We start from the raw sequence: 16,947 nt of genomic DNA, 5'->3' as shown, positions 1-16,947 counted from the left end.
TTATCGAGTTAGGGAGCCATCTGGAGGTTGTAGGTTTCAGGAAAGTTTCCCTAGATAATGCCCTAGTTATTCTTCAGGATTGGCAGGAGTGGTTTCAGTTGGGGTTTGGCAAGTTATGGCAGAGAGCAATGTTTAACTGAAGCATGTGTAAGAGTGGCCTCCAGAGCAGCCTGTCGACACTATTTGAACTCTCTCAGCCACTGATACCTTATTTGTTACACTTCTTTTCCCTTTTTTTTTTTTTTGGTCAGGATGGCATTGATGATCCCACAGTACCAGGGCCAGGCTCATCCCTGGGAGTCATCTCCCATTCCATCAGGGAGACTTCCCCTGGATATCATGTCCCATGTGGGGTGGGGGGTGGTGTGGGGAGGGGCAATGGTTCCACTTGCAGAGTTGGGCTTAGAGAGAGAGGGCCACATCTGAGCAACAAAACAGGTCCTCCAGAAGTAACACTTAGGCATGCCTATGGGTAGGCTAAGCTACTCTGCTACACACATAAGAGTAAGCCTCAAAATCAAGGGCTTGGCCTATTGATCTGGGTGTCCCTAATGTTTGACACAGTATCTGGGGTTTTCCCAGTGGTAACGTTTAATAGTTTCATACTTTTTCTTCTATCCCTCAAGGAACTTTGCCAATGCTTTTTGATTATCTGCTTAATACACCCTTGGATGTATCCAGGCATTACATTAAGCTATACAGGACTAAAGGCCCTCATTCTTATTCTGGGTTCCCTGTGTTTGGATTGTTTAAATGATCTATCCAGATGGGTTGAGTTAGATTATGTGCCACAGAAAACTTAGGTTCTGGATGAAATAAGCCTTTCTTCCTTTGCTCTCAAAGAGTAGGTGAAGTTCTAAAATACAGACAATGTCTTCCTTTCCCCTATATTCTGAATTACCTTAACCCAGACCTGATCAGCTTTGTTCTTATATCTAAATACCAGGTTAAACAAATATAAAACAGCCTCTCAAAATCTAGAAATAACAGTTTCCACTCCGGACTAAATGTGACTGCTATAAGAGCTCATAATCTAGACCCCAGTTTTCTTATAAGTATTTTCTAAATGAGACCATGTAATATTTGCTTTTTTGTTTCTGGTTTATTTTGCCTCACCAAATGTCCCCCAGGTTCATTCACATTGTTGCATGCCTCACAACTTTGCTCCTTTTTGTAGCAGCACAATGTTTCGTTATATGTATACACCATTGTCTGCCAATCTACTCCTCAGTCAGTGCATCTTCCAGCCACCTCCATCCACTGGGCCTCATGTATCATGTCCAAAGTCAACAGTGCATCAACACTCTTGATTTTAGATAATTTCATTGTTCCCAAGAGAAAAATAACCAGTAAGCATCCATCACCAAATAGAAAACCTAAACCTCCCCCTAATTTCGTCCCTCCCCACATTATGTACTCCTGTTTTAATTACCTTTCAAAGCATGATAAAAAAGGTCATGTTTGAGAAATATTCGAGGAGTAATCAGTTTTCGCAAGAAACTTTATTATTTTTATATTTGAAGCTTTCTCCTTTAAAATACCTGTCTTATTACCAACTTTGCCTTTTCTCTCTTCTACAATTTTGAACTGCTTAACTAGGCTGGATCCTTATGTCAGTGTCTTTGTGAGTGATTTGTGTTGTTTTCCCACTTTGCTCTCATTCATTCCTTGAAATTCTGAAACTTCTCTGAGATTTACAATTTTGTTTGGTAACGGACCTGCCTTATATTTATAGAACTAATGATCAAAGACATTGATTTAATGGTTAGAGATAGATATTAGTGTTAAGGGAGAAAGGATATGGAGAGCAGACTAATTTTATAAATGATCAACTCATTAGAGCATTAAAGACTATTTTCATGTTAGGATGGCTTTTGCTTTCTTGTGCAGCCTCATTATTGTGCAGACTCAGCTAATAAAATTGAGATAATGAGGAACCTCTGGATTATCATTATCTTCATTTTGTAATGATTAAAATGCAGCTCAGAGAAGTTTAGTGACTAAAGTGACATAGTGAGTAAGTACTTTCTCCTAACCCATGTTCCTTATGCAAAGAAGCAACTACATGAGGAGTTAAAGGTAAATCTGTTCTTTTGGTTGAACACTATTTGGCTTTATGCTTCATTCTAATAAGAAAGAGCTTCTTGAAAGGATCCATCACTTTGAATAGATGTTAGGATAGCTGAGTGGTGTAAGTGCCCAAACTCAAGTCATATCTTTTCCTGTGGTTGATTTTGGCCTTCATAGAAAATTAATGCAGATTCTGTATCTGGGGATTCCTTCTCAAGAAGATTGAATGGAAAGAGCTTTTCTCTGGGAATCAAGACCTATGGTTCAAGGTTTAGCTTTGATGTGGACTAATTGCCAAGAATCAAACTTGGACAAGGTGCTTTCTCATTCTGAGTCTGTTTCCTTAATTCTAAGATGAAGACCCTGAACTCAATGATCTCCCAAGCCCTTTCCAGTTCCAGTTCCCATACATCCATCTACCATCTGCATTCCACGAGAAGCCAGGCGGGCTATCCTATGCTGCTATGAATTTGATCTATGAGGACTGGCATAAACTGAGTGTGAATGCGGCTCTCTGTTTTTTTTTCCTCTCCCTATATTTCTCCTTTTTTCTTCCTTTAAACCTCATATTATCTAGCTGCCAATATATGGGTATGAACATGACCTCAAGAGTCAGACATATCTGGGTTCAAATCCTAGCCTTGCAATATTAGAAAACTCTTTGGATTTCAGGATTCTGATCTATTAAATGGAAATAATAGCTAAATACTGCATACTTATAAGGATTAAATTTGTTAAATTAGCTATATAGGAGGAACTCAGTAAACATTGGTTCCTTTGCTATTTCTCTACCTTTTCCATATGCAAAAGATGTAAAGCATATTTGTTATAGGGCCACGCAACTCCCTTTACTGGGTGTTACAAATGTCTAAGAGAAAAAAAGCCTAGTTCTCGACTGAAATTGGCTAAGATCCCTGACTTTAAGTACTGCTTATTTAAAAGACCGGGTCTTGAGGCTGTCATCACTGTCTGTGCATCCACTTCAAAGGCCCCGAACAAAGCACTAATGTGATCATATCTGACTCCATGTCTTTTAGTAACCTTGGACTTCAGGCCATTGCTTGGCTCTCTTGCTAAGTTCAGAAATCTTGGCGTTTCTGTTCCCAGAGACAAAGTAAGGGATCATGACTGCCTTTTAAAGGATTCTCATTAGCACTCCACAATCTCACTTCTTTCAAGCAGGCCAGGCTGAGAATTCCCTTAGGTGATCTGGATATAGGCTCTCTTGGTTGATGTTCATAGCTTTATCTAGATTTCTTTCGAGAGCTCAGTTCCTATTTTATCTATCATCTATCCATATGTCTATCTACTATCTATCTATTTATCTATTTGTCTATCATTATCTATCTCTATCACCTATCATCATGTATTTCCTTCCTGCCTGCCTTGCTTCCTTCCTTCCTTCCTTCCTTCCTTCTTTCCTTCTTTCTCTCCCTCCCTCCCTCCCTCCTTCCCTCCCTCCCTCCTCCCCTCCCTCCTTCATCTATCTGTATAAATATTCTACAGAAACATTGATGTCAAATATTACTTTCTTTGCTTGGGACATGTGTAGAGTGCTTACAAATAGACAGAGTGAAGTAAACCAATTACTTTAGCTATTTTGTTCGGTTATCTTCCAGAATATCTTAATTCAATTTAATGAAACAAGTTCTTACCATGTACATTTACACAGAATTTCTTTAGGAGCAATCCAAATAAAATGGTTCCTAATCTCAAAACACACATTTCACTTTATAACAAAATTGCAAGCTGTCCAGCAGATGGAATCTAAAGCCAGGTCAATCTCCAAGACTGCCTAGTTCACTTAATTATATCACTGTTATTCTGTGATCTGGCAAAATTAGAGCAGGGTTCTTTAGGCAGGATTGGGTAGAAAGTCAGGCATGAATTTTGCCTGTGGTCTAGGAACTGAGTGATTGTTTGTCTTCAAAGTTTAGAATAATGGCCAATTATAAGTGATCAGAAGAAGACATCAAATTGGAGAGCAGGTAAGTTTTAAATATATTAAGTCAATGCCCCAGTGACTTTGTACAGAGTCTAAAACCAGTATAAATGGAAAGCTATTTTAATCTGGGTACATTTGACAGCTATCTTTGCCACTATTTCTTATGGTGCTCACTTGATTGGGGGAATTTAATCCCACCCCATGATCATGGCAGAATAGAATAGATAATAGCTCTCGATAGGTGATTGTTTTTCCATTTGTTTCCTACAGCAAATGTCAATTCCTACCCATGATATTTTAAATGGTGACCTGAAGAAAGGGCCATTTTCCTAATTTTCAGAAAGGTACATCCCTGACATATCCATGGACTTTAATGTGGACTGTTATTTCCCTACAACGAGGGAGAGAATCTGGAGGGCAAAGGCAGTGTTTCCTTCTTCAAAGGCTGTGGTCTCTAGCCTAGGCCTTGACTCATGGCAGAGCCTCCATATATACTTTTTTGACTTGAAATGACTAGGGTCAGAATTTAAGAACGAAACAGTTCTTAAACTGGCTCCTTTCTACAACAATACAGTTTTCCTTAAGCCATTACTTTCCCTGAGTTGCAACTTTACTTGATCAATAATGACTTCTCTGAAAGCCAGAACCCCACAGAGCAACTTTCAGGGCTGCTGGGTACTGCACATCTGTCACTCTTCTTTGACAATCTGCAAGGTGAGACTGCAGCATCTGTACAGAGTGGATTAATAACACTGTCCTGCTTTGTGTGAGACTCCCTAAGGTGGAACAGGAGGCTCAACAAAGAGGCTGTACATGCTCAGCATGCAGGCTGGAATTAAACACCTCATTTGAAAGCTGAGACACACAGGAAGGAAATGAAACAAATCCCTTTCTTTCAATTGCATTGCAAATAGGACTGAGTAAGGCTTAAGTGTAGAATTCTGCTGGATTGATCTGAATCTAAATGTTCCATCTTTTGTGGGACGTGGCTGGGTTATCTTGATAATTGATACTGATAGAAATGTTAATTGTATCATATACGTTATCCTTACATTCAGCCATTCATTTATTCATTTACAAATATCTGCTGTGCACTTATTATGTGCTACAGGTAGAGAAGAGAACAAGACAAATAAACCTCCCAGCCTCATGGAGCTTACATTCTGGTGGTAGAGACAGACAATGAGTAAATGAACAAATAAATATATGATAAAATGTCACTAATGGATTACAATCAGAGAAAGGTTGGGTTTGGTGCACCATGGCCAAGTATTAGAAGAGTGACACAAAATAGTCAGGGATGGCCTCTCTGAGGACGTGTTCTTTGGGCAGAGACATGAATGTGGTGGAAGAGGTTACCATGCAGATATCCTGGGAAAATTTTCTTGGCAAAGAAAAGAGAACGTTCAAAGGATCAGAGGTGAGCACGAATTCAGCATTCTGGTGAACAGCAAAAAGGTTGGAGTGACTGTATAGAAGTGAATGGGGAGGGAGTGGCTGGGAATAGATTAGGAGAGTAGCCGTGGCTGAGCTCATGAAAGGCCATGTTTTCTGGGATAAGGATTTTGTATTTTGTTCTAAGTGCCAAAGAGAAGGGAACAGAAGATACAACTAAGAGCGAAATGAGATCTGATTTGAACCGTTTCATTTAAGAATGGAAGCAAAGTGTTAAAATAACTGTCGATTGAGATTTTAGGAGTTAGAGCTAATGGTGGCTTGGGGGAGAGTGGTAGAGGTGAAAGTGGCTGGAAGTGGTTAGGTTTGCGATGTATTTTCAGGGTGATAAAATTTGCTTTGGATGATCCCTGGGATTTTGTCTGAGTCTCTGGATCTGAGCAATGGGCTAAGTAATGATGTCATTTACTGGCATGCGGAAGACTGGGGGAAGATCTGGTTTAGGGGAGAAAAGCAAAAATGACTTTCAGACACCTTAATACAGATCTTAATTAGGCAACTAGATAAATGAGTCTGAAGTTCAGGAGATAGGTCAGGAATAGAAATGAAATTTGAATTGGCAAAGTTGCAAACTAGAAAAAGCTTTAACCCTAGACATTAGGGTTCCACCATATTAACCCCCAACTGCTTATGCTTGAACTGCTATATGAGAGGAAAGTAAAGTTCTCTCTTGCTGAATTGATATCCTAACTGATCTTCCAAACTGTTTAATCACTTCATATTCAAATGAATTTTAACTGTTTAAGATCTTCAGATTAAACACAAAGAGTAGAATCCAGCTTTTTTTGTCCCAGATTTAGGGATGTAGCCATGGACAATTCCTGATCATATGTTCTTGTCTATGCTTGCAGAGGCAAACTGGGTGACAAAGACAAGTGTGGTTTTTGTGGTGTGGTGGGTGCAGCCTTTTCTGCATGGTTGAAAATGGCTCATCACAATGTCAATATTTGGGGGAGCATGCTGAAGGAAGGGAGGGGGAGGATGTGCCACTTCCTTTTTAGGACATGATCTTGCAGTTACACCACATTTTTTTCACCCATATTCCACCTCTCAGAATTAAGTCTGTGTCCCATTTAATGATAAGGGGTTTTTGTTTTGTTTTAGTCCGAATGACTGTGTCTGCCACTGAGATTTCATTGTTCTATTACTAAAGGTTGAAAGATGAAGTAAATATTGGGAGATGCTAATAATCCTGATCCCAGTCCAGCCACCTTAATATTCATATGTATCCTTCCTGCTTACAGAACACTCTCCCTTCCCACAGGTCACAGCCAGTTATTGCAGATCAAAACCCAGGATCTACAGATAGTGAATAGTCTTCTCCATCGAGGTTAGGTGTGGCTGCCCGTGGCCCAGTGAACTATACCCTGAAAGACCGGTTATCTGACCCCTTCCCAATGTAAAATGGCAGATTAAGAGCTATATAGTGGCAATTAAAGCAAGCAAGCAAACAAACAAAAACCCCAACTCTACCATTTGGAAAAAGGAAGAATTGGAACATACAGCAGTAGGTTCGCAACAATTACCAAATATCGTCACACAAGATATCAAAGATACACTTTCTCGGCAGTAAATTCCTTCTTTAGTCCATCTGGCATCCCTGGTTCTGCTCTTTTGGAAGAACCTTCTGGATTAATGTCTTCTCAAAGGGGAGAAGAAAGTGAGGTACCTGCCTCAGGCACAAATTTAAGAGGGTACAAAAAGTTTCAGTAATCAAAATAAACAATATTTAATGCACTATTTTAAACAAAACAAGATGGTGAATGCTTTAGTTCACTAAAGCTGCTGAAATGCAGATACCATAAACGGATGGGCTTTTACAATAGGGATTTTATTTTTAACATTTTTTTATTGTGAACTATAACATATGTACAAAAAAGCAATACATTTCAAAGTACATCGTAGCAAATAGTTATAGAATAGATTTCAGAGTTTGGTGTAGGTTACAGTTGCACAATTTCAAGTCTTTCCTTCTAGCTGCTCCAAGATGCTGGAGACTAAAAGAAATGTCAATATAATGATATAGCAGTCATACTTATTTATTAAGTCCCGACTTCTCTGTTACAACTCCTCCTTCTCCTTTGATCCTTCTCCCAGCCTTTAAGAATATTGGGGCCATACCCATTCTAACTTTTTCATGTTGGAGAGGGTTGTTGATAGCATGAGATAGGGGCATGGAACTAGTTGATGTTCTAATAGACACAGACCCCTTTGGGTTTCAGGATTTATCTAGCCTAGGTACCTATCTGGAGGTTGTACGTTTCTGGAAAGTAACTTTAGTGTGTGAAACTTTTGAGAATCTCAGATAGAGCCCTAGGTGTTCTTTAAAGTTAACAGGAATGGTATTGGTTGGGGGTTAGCAAACCATGGTAATTAGCAATAGCTAGCTGAAGCTTGCATAAGAGTTGCTTCCAGAATAGAGTCTTAACTCTATTTGAACTCTCTTAGCCACTGATACCTTAGTTTGGTACATTTTCTCCCTTTTGGTCAGGAAGGCATTGTCAATCCCACAGTGCCAAGGCCAGGCTCATCCCTGGGACTCATATCCTCTGTTGCGAGGAAGACTTTCACTTTTGGATGTTATGTCCTATACAGTGGGGAGAGTAATGATTTTCTTCGCAGAGTTGGGTTTAGGGAGAGAGGCCATATCTAAGCAACGAAAGAGGTTTTCTGGAAGTAACTCTTAGGCATAACTATAGGTAGGCTTAGCTTCTCTGCTACAGAAATACATTTCATAAGAGCCAGCCTCAATATCAAGGGTTTGGCCTATTGACTTGGGAGTCCTTAATGTTTGAGACAGTATATAAGGGGTTGGGTTTCCCCAATGGGAAAGTTTAATAGGTCCATGTTTTTTTCTCTAGTCCCTCAAAAGAACTTGCCTATTCTTTTTCATTATCTGCCCAGAATACACTGGGATGAATGTGGGTGTTACATTAAGCTATACAGAATTATAAGCCTTCATTCCCATTCTGGGTTCCTTGTGTTTGGGTTGTTTAAATGAACTATCCAAACAGCTTGTGTTAGATTATTTGCTACAGAAAATTTAGGTTTTGGACAAAATAAACCTCTCTTCCTTTGGTTTCATACAGTAGGTGAAATTCTAAAATATAGACATTGTCATCCTTTATCCTGTGTTCTGATTTCTGGTTTACCTTAGTCCCAACCAGATCAGTTTCATTCTTATCTCTAGTTGAAGCTTGCTCTCTTTTTCAGTTTCTTTAACAGTTGTATGTAGCAATGTTGACTTTCTGAGCACAGAATTCCAACTCTGAGTCTTAAGTGTCACACAGGTAGCCAAAGTTCCAGCGAGATACCAAATTATAAATATACAGCACAGCATCTCAAAATCTAGAAATAATATTACAGCTCTGAACTACATGTGACTTCTATAAGAGTTAACAATCTAGGCCCTAATTTTCTTATAAGTATTTTCTGAAAAAGACCATACAATATTTGTTCTTTTGTTTCTGGCTTATTTTGTATCACTTAATGTCCCCAAGGTTCATTCACCTCATTGCATGCCTCACGCCTTTATTCATTCCTGTGCCCACATAATGTTCCATCACATGTATACACCACAGCCCGCCATTCTGCTTCTCAGTCAATGTATCCTTCAGCTACCTCCATCCATACAATGGGAATTTATTAACTTAATAATCCCTTAATAATCTTACAGTTCTGAGGCCGTGAAGACGTCCAGATCAAGGAACCAACAGGCGATGCTTTCCTCCCTAAAGACGGGCTCCCTGCCATCCCGGGCTCCTCCATCAGATGGCAGGGCACATTGCAACATCTGCTGGTTTCTCCCTTCTCTTCTGGGCTTCACTGCTTTCAGCTTCTTGTTGCTGTCTGTAGCTTTGTCTCTGAGCTCTGTGTCTTTCTTTCTCAGCTTCTCTGTTTTCCTCTGAATTTCATCCTCTTGTAAAGGGCTCCAGTACGAGGTTTAAGACCTACTGGGGGTATCTCTCAACTGAAATAACCTAATCTAAAGCCCCACCCGCAATAGGTTCACACCCACAAGAATGGATTAGCCTCAAGAACATGATCTTCCAGCGTCCATAAAGCTTTAAACCAACACATGAACAAAATGTTAATTTTTAATAAATTCAGGATCAGTATTCCTGATTTTTTCCTTTAGCCCAATGCTCTAATATGGCTTCATACATTACTGTTTCTGATCCTGACTTTATTAAAACATTTGATATTTTGTTCCCCCTGGACATTTTATTTTCATTTTAATTTTTTTAATATTGCAATAAATATTATCTTAATTACTGAGTTTAATTTTGTGCCTGAGGCAAGTACCTCACTCATCTCACTCTCCTCACTGTAGTCTGTCTCTCTCTTCTGCCCACTCCCTGACTTTTTCTCTGAGAATATTTCCTTGTCCATTGTTCTCTGTCACTACCTGTGAGGTGGAGATTGACAAGGATTTCCTTCTAGGTGGACAAGCTGCTTTTGTTGGTGCAGGTTTGGAAATTTCAATGTTGTTTTACGTGTGCAACAACCTCAGGCTTTGGTCAGCCAAGCTGGCCATTCATTTAACATAATTCCCTCAAAAACCTGGTAGATGTCTGTTTGCTTCCCGTCAGTTCCATGGGACTGTAACAACAGTCAGTGGTCTCATCTAACAATTCTTAAGAATAAAAACTTCAGTCTTTCATATTCTGTCCTCTGGACTCTGCCAAATTCCACAGAAGCCCTTTACTTTAAGGTAGGTGAGACCATTAAAGACTAGACTTGGGTGGGAAGGAAATACCTTTAGTCTGATTTGTGTCACTTGCTGCCTCCCATTGTTGGGCAGAGAACACTTACTGGGCAGTGCCTGGGAAAGGCTTGGGACACAGAATCCTCTCTTAAGTCCACTTCTTTAACAACACTAGAGTAGAGAAGCTATCAACCCTTGAACCTCCAAATATCTTCAACCCTTGAAGTTCCAAATATCCTGACTCTGTCCCAGGCCAAACAAAGCAAACACAACAAAAACAAACCAATACAGCCTTCCTAAGCAGAGTTGAACTTCCTTTCAGCTCTACTTTCAAATAAGCTCTTACCAGCTCTCTCTTACAGGACTTTGCTGAGAGTGGCAAGAAGCAGCCAATATGTACTTGTTAAACATCTGACCTTCTCTGAATTATGCATGTTGGTTCAATATCATCACAAGGATGCTTAAATGGTGAAGAGGGAAGCAAAGACGAGGTCACTGATTTAATGTGAGTAGGGCTTGGTCTGCTTTTGGTGACTCTGAAGATGGAAAGGGATATGAATTGAGGAAAGCAGGCAGTCTCTAGAAGCTAGAAAGGGCAAGGAAACACATCGCCTCTTAAGGCCTCCAGAAAGGAACATCCCTGGTGGCACTTTGATAACAGCCCAGGGAGAACCATGTTGGATTTTTAACCCACAGAACTGTGAGGTAATAAATATGTGTTGTTTTAAGACACTAAGTTTGTGCTAATTTGTTATGGCAGTCATAGAACACTAATACAATCTTTTCACTGATTTTTTCCATCAGCTTTCCAACTGAAAATTTTTATAGCCTTGTCACTTGCTGTCTAACCAGGAAAGCCAATATCATATACTTTCAGTTGTGTTTTTATCATTATTCCATTTCTAAGTATCAAATTCTGTATTCATGATTCCATTTCTTCACATCTGTAACAAGACCCAAAATATTCCCCAAATATGCATGGCTTAAACAGATGGCACTTGATTTCTGTCTTAAAAGTCTAAAGAGAAGCAGACCAGAATTGATACGGCTTTTCCATGGCTTAGTAATGCAGACCTTTCATTTTTCCTGTTGTCATTCTTAAGTATTGCTTCTATCCACACGTTGAAAGCAATTTGACATTTTAGTTTCAGGTGAAGAAACAGGAAGTAAAGGCCGTGTGCCTTCCTTTTAGGGGCACGACTTGAAAGTTGCACACATCACTTCCACTCATACCCTGTTGGTCTGAAATTTGGCACATGATGCAGTTTCTACCCAGGGAGTACCATGGCACAATAGCTGCAAAGGAGGATAGCAAGTGTAACCTTTATTTTGGGTGGCCATGTACCTAGCTAAGATTTGGGAATTCTGCTACTAAAGGAAAAAGGGGAGAATGGAAGTATTGATTCCTGCCACACTCAGGAAGTGAGATAGCATTGTACAAAGCTGGGGTTGATTCAATTGGAACTCCTATTAGGAAAAAGACTTATCCTGCCAAACTGACCTCCTTGACCAAAAGGGTGAAATGAGAAATGAGACAACATTAAGTGTCGGTGGCTGAGAGATTTCAAACAGAGTTGAGAGGTTATCCTGGAGGTAATCCTTATGCATTACGTAGATATGGCTTTTTAGTTTACAGTGTATTAGAGTGGCTAGAGGGAAGTACTTGAAACTGTTGAACTGTGTTCCAGTAACCCTGATTCTTAAAGAAGACTGTATCCCTATATAGCTTTTATAATGTGACTGCATGATTGGGAAAACCTTGTGTCTGATGCTCCTTTTATCCAGGGTATGGACAGATGAATAAAAAAAAAAGATAAAAATAAATAAATAATAGGGGGATAAAGGGTAAAACTAGAGTCAATTAAAATACTGTGAGTCAATGAGAGGAAGGGGTAAGAGGTATAGGATGCATGCATTCTTTTTTTTTCTTTTTCTGGGGTGAAGCAAATATTCTAAAAATGATCACGGTGATAAATACATAGATAATTGTGAGCCACATTGTATAATATGGTTGAACTGTATGTGTATGGATATTTTCCAACAAAAAAATAAAATATGAAAATAATAAAAATTAAAAATAAAAAAAACAAAAACCTGCCCCAGGGCCTTGGAGTAATACAGTGTCATCCCAAAACCAGCATTCCTGCAAAGATAGTATAGGTATAGTATGTTCAAGCAAGAGACTCGGGACTGCAATGTTGCCTTGGCAGATATGTGTTGGAATTAAGCAATCCCCTTATTTAAGGACTAAGAGTTAGTGAAAAGCTTTTATACCGAGAAGTGGACATCCTAGAGAAAATCACATGAGATGAGAACAATATGGAATGTTGTTTTAGTTTCCTGGGGCTGCCATAAAAAAGTACCACAGACTGGGTGGCTTAAAACAACAGGAACTTACTGTCTCATAGTTCTGGAGGCAATAAGTCTGAAATCAAGGTGTCAGTATGGCCATGCTTTCCCTGAAGTCGACAGGGTAGTGGTGGCAGCTTGGCATAATTTGCTCTCTGCCTCCATCACATGGCCATATTTTCTCTGTCTGTGTCTAAATTTCCCCCTGTGTCACCAGTCATATTGGTTGGGTTAGTGTCCACCCTAATCTGATCTGGCCTCATCTTAATTAACAACATCTTCAAAGATCCTATTTCCAAAGAAAGATCACATTTATGGGAACTAGGATAAAGACTTGAACATAGCTTTTTGGTGGGACACAATTAAATCCCTAACAAACACAGAAATGTGAGTTCAGATAGGACCAGCCTAGAGGTTCCTTCCTTCATCCTTTAGCCACCATGGTGTAGCGTTATCATCAACCCCACTGGTAAGAGAAGCCAGAGATGGTTGTCACCGTCCACTGTGCCTGTGCATCATTTATGTATAGACATGTTTAAGTATGGAGACTACACTGTACATGGTTATCATTCCTGAGTATAAATCTGGTCACACTCAACAAATCCTTTTGTCATTTCTGTGAAAACCTAAGTTTAACATCCCTGTGGGTTTTTTTGCATAGTATTTAGACTGTACATATTAGAGACCAGATTCTGGTGCCCTGAAAGGGAAAGTCCAGGGAGGTGCCTTCCCTTATAAAATTCTGCACAATGTGTCACCTGAAGACCTTAACCTTTCCAAATCACTAAATAGTAAAGAAGTGTCATGGAAATTTTGGTCACTGTGCTTTTTCACCCACAGAAGTTCTGACATTTGTGCTAAATATCGTCGGTTATTTGTTCACTGTCCTATGAAATATCAATTCAAAAACATTTCAACATCTTACAATTTAGAGCTTTAGTGATCCTCTTGACCAATGCCCTTTCACCTTAGCTGTGACATGACACTGAAGCCCAGAGATGATAAATGGGTTTTCTGTGCTAAATGGTTGGTTAGTCCTCTGACTCTTACTCCACTGTTACAGTCATTATACTAGCTTCTCTATTTGATTTTTTCCACTCTTTTTCTAAAACTTTTAAATTATCCAAGTAATACATGAGGTTATTCTCTATTTAAACATGACATTATAAAGTCCACCTACTACTAAATTTTAGTTCTTTACCCCTGTCCTCAGAAATAACCACTGTTATGAGTTAAACATCCTTGCCCTTTGATATACATATATGCACATGTCTGTATTTATTTCTCACAGAGCATACAGAATTGATGATAGGTTTTTCTTTATTGTATAAGTGGGATCATACTGTACATATTCTTCTGCAATGAGCTTTTATTCATTCAACAATATAGTTTTACGACCTATCCATACTGATACACTTATTCTATTCTTTTAATTAATGTCTCGTATTCCATCATCCCAATAGACCACATTTTATTTATGCCTCTTATTTATCGATTTCCCTTTTGGTACACATTTAATTTGTTTCCAATATTCACTGTTAAACTTAATTAAGTTTATGCATTTAATTTTCAAATTTCTTTTTAATTACTCAAACGAAGATTTAAAAAATTTTAAACTGCCAGTAGGAATCAAGGCCCAAAGAAAAATATTTGGATTTTAATTACTTAATTGGGTATTAAACATATCAGAAGTCCTAGAGTCATAAATTCATAGAATTAGAAGAAACATTAGAGATTCTCAAGTTCACCCTTCTCCTTTTGTAGATGAAACAACTGATGTGGAGAATTTAGTGACTTTTTCCAAATGACAGAATAACAGCGAATGGTTTGTGCCCTCTATTCCTCTTAGTTATGTGAATCACTGTCTGAGTTTCTTGGGGTTGCTGTAACAAAGAGCCACAAACTAGATGGCTTAAAAAAACAGAAATTGGGGGAACAAGTGTAGTTCAGTGACAGCATTTTCGCCTGCCATGTGGGAGACCTGGATTCAATTCCTGGTCCATGCGCTTCCGAGAAAGCAAACAAACAAGCAAAGCAAACTTAAAAAAATTCAATGAATGATGCTGCAATAAGGGGATACCCACCTGGAAAAATACTGAAACAAGACCCCGCCACACAGCATACAAAAAAACAAATTAAAAAACCCTAGAAATTTATTTTTTCACAGGACTGGAGACCAGAAGTCCAAAATGAAGGTGTTGACAGGAACTTGCTTCCTGCTAAATCAGGGGGGGAGGGAGGGGGGCAGCGTCTGTCCCATGTTCCTGTCGTGACGTCTGGCAGTGGTGCGCTGGCAATTCATGGTCTTCTCTGCCTTAGTCAGCACATGGTGTTTTCCTCTCGGATGGTGGTGTCCACATTTCCTCTTCTACAAGGACATTAGTCATGTTGATTAGGACACACCCCAATCCAGTTTGGCCTCATCTGAACAAATAGCATCTCCAAAGATCCTTTGTCCAAATAGGGTCCCATTCCCAGACAGGGAATTAGAGCATACCTTTTGGGGGGACATAATTCAATCCTTAACAGCCACCGTCCTTGCAATCCTCCAGGCTAGAGAACTTTGAGTCAACCTTGACTTTTCTCCTTTCCCTTTTTTCTCCCTTCACTTATCAGGCCACGCCTGAAAAATCTTCAGTGGATCCAGAGACGATCTAAACTCTTCTCTTCCACTCTTGCCCACTCAGAATCACTACTTCATGATGTAAATCAGGGACAGCAAAAACAAATCCCCTTTCTCTTGCCCATGACAGAGAAGGCCACTCTATGACAGCATTCTTTTTCTTTTTCATTAGAGAAGCTGTGGGTTTACAGAACAATCATGCATAAAATACAGGATTCCCATATATAAACCCACCACCAACACCCTATACTGGTGTAAATTATTTGTTACGACTGTTGATAGCACAGTTTTATAATTGGACTATTATTTGAAGTATGGGGCTTAAATTATGGCTCGATGTTTGTGTAGTGTAGTTCCATAGATTTTTTTTTTAAGTTTATTCTGTTACCATATATACAATCCCCTTTTAATCATATTCGTATATATATTTCAGTGCTTAGTTAATTGCATTCACAATGTTGTGCCACCATCACCACCATCTATCACCAAATACATTTCCATCATTCCAGACAGGAACCCTATACATTTTTAAAGCATCAACTTCCCATTCCCTGCTAACCTATATTGCAGATTCTATGAGTTTGCTCATTCTTATTGTTTCAGATCAGTGAGATCAAACAATAATTGTCCTTTTGTGTACAACAGCATTCTTTCCTCCTCAGATGCACACTCAGAATTATCAATAAGAACCCAGGATCTTTCTCAACATAATCCTACAAGAAAACATATTGGCAAGTGAGATGGAACTTACTTACCATCCTTGATATAAAACTTTGTCTCTCTCTATGTTAGGCACTCAATGTTTTCTGAAGATGATATATGTATACATATTGCTAGGCTTGTACTTTTGCTTCCCTGTTAGTATACTCATCTGTCACCTTCTGCGCCATGTGTCTAAGTATTCAAATCGTACCCCTCCCCAGGGTCAGGTTCAATTGCTCTTCTCTCCTCTTTTAAGTCTGCCCCAACTATTCCTGCCCACAGTACCCTCTCATCTCTCCATTTATACCAGTATAAATATGTACACACCTCCCACTGTTCTCCCAGATACTGTAAGGAAAGGGCATGAGCAACACTTTCCCTGCCTTCCACATCACATCCACTATGACACTGAGAACTGAATAGAGTCCAGTGGCTTGGTGAGCACAGAAGGCATTAAAGTAAGTGTAAAGCCTTCCATTTGGACTTGTTTGCAAAGGACTGAGATGATAATTTGCCAAAAATTAGTACCGGATCCTGGCAAAGGATTTTGGCATTTTCAAAAACATACTCTTGTATAATTATATATTCATTGTAGAACTTTTAGAAAATACACAGGACATAACAAGGAACATAATTAAAAATAATTTCTAATTCCAGAAACCAGAAGTAACTTTTGAGGGTATCTAGTTGCTTTTCTTCCATTTTTCTCTAGGTTAAGCAATTATAGGTTTATTTGCTTACTTTAAGTTTATCCAGAACAATCAGCAAATACAGCTTTGTATCTCGCTTTTTGCTACTAATATAATATCATCATTATTTATCCTTCTAATAGGCTACTAAGATGACTTTTTATGGGTATTTAATAATCTGTTCCATGATATATTTCATAATCTCTCCAATAATTTTGTTCTAGTTTGCTAGCTGCTGGAATGCAATATACCAGAAACAGAATGGCCTTTAAAGGGGGGAATTTAATAAGTTGCTAGTTTACAGTTCTAAGGCTGAGAAAATGCCCCAATTAAAACAAGTCTATAGAAATGTCCGATCAAAGGCATCCAGGGAAAGATACCTTGGTTCGAGAAGGCTGATGAAGTT

This window comes from Tamandua tetradactyla, chromosome 6 (assembly GCF_023851605.1).
Source record: "Tamandua tetradactyla isolate mTamTet1 chromosome 6, mTamTet1.pri, whole genome shotgun sequence".
Taxonomy (NCBI): domain Eukaryota; kingdom Metazoa; phylum Chordata; class Mammalia; order Pilosa; family Myrmecophagidae; genus Tamandua; species Tamandua tetradactyla.
Note: the sequence above shows the minus strand (reverse complement) of the source record.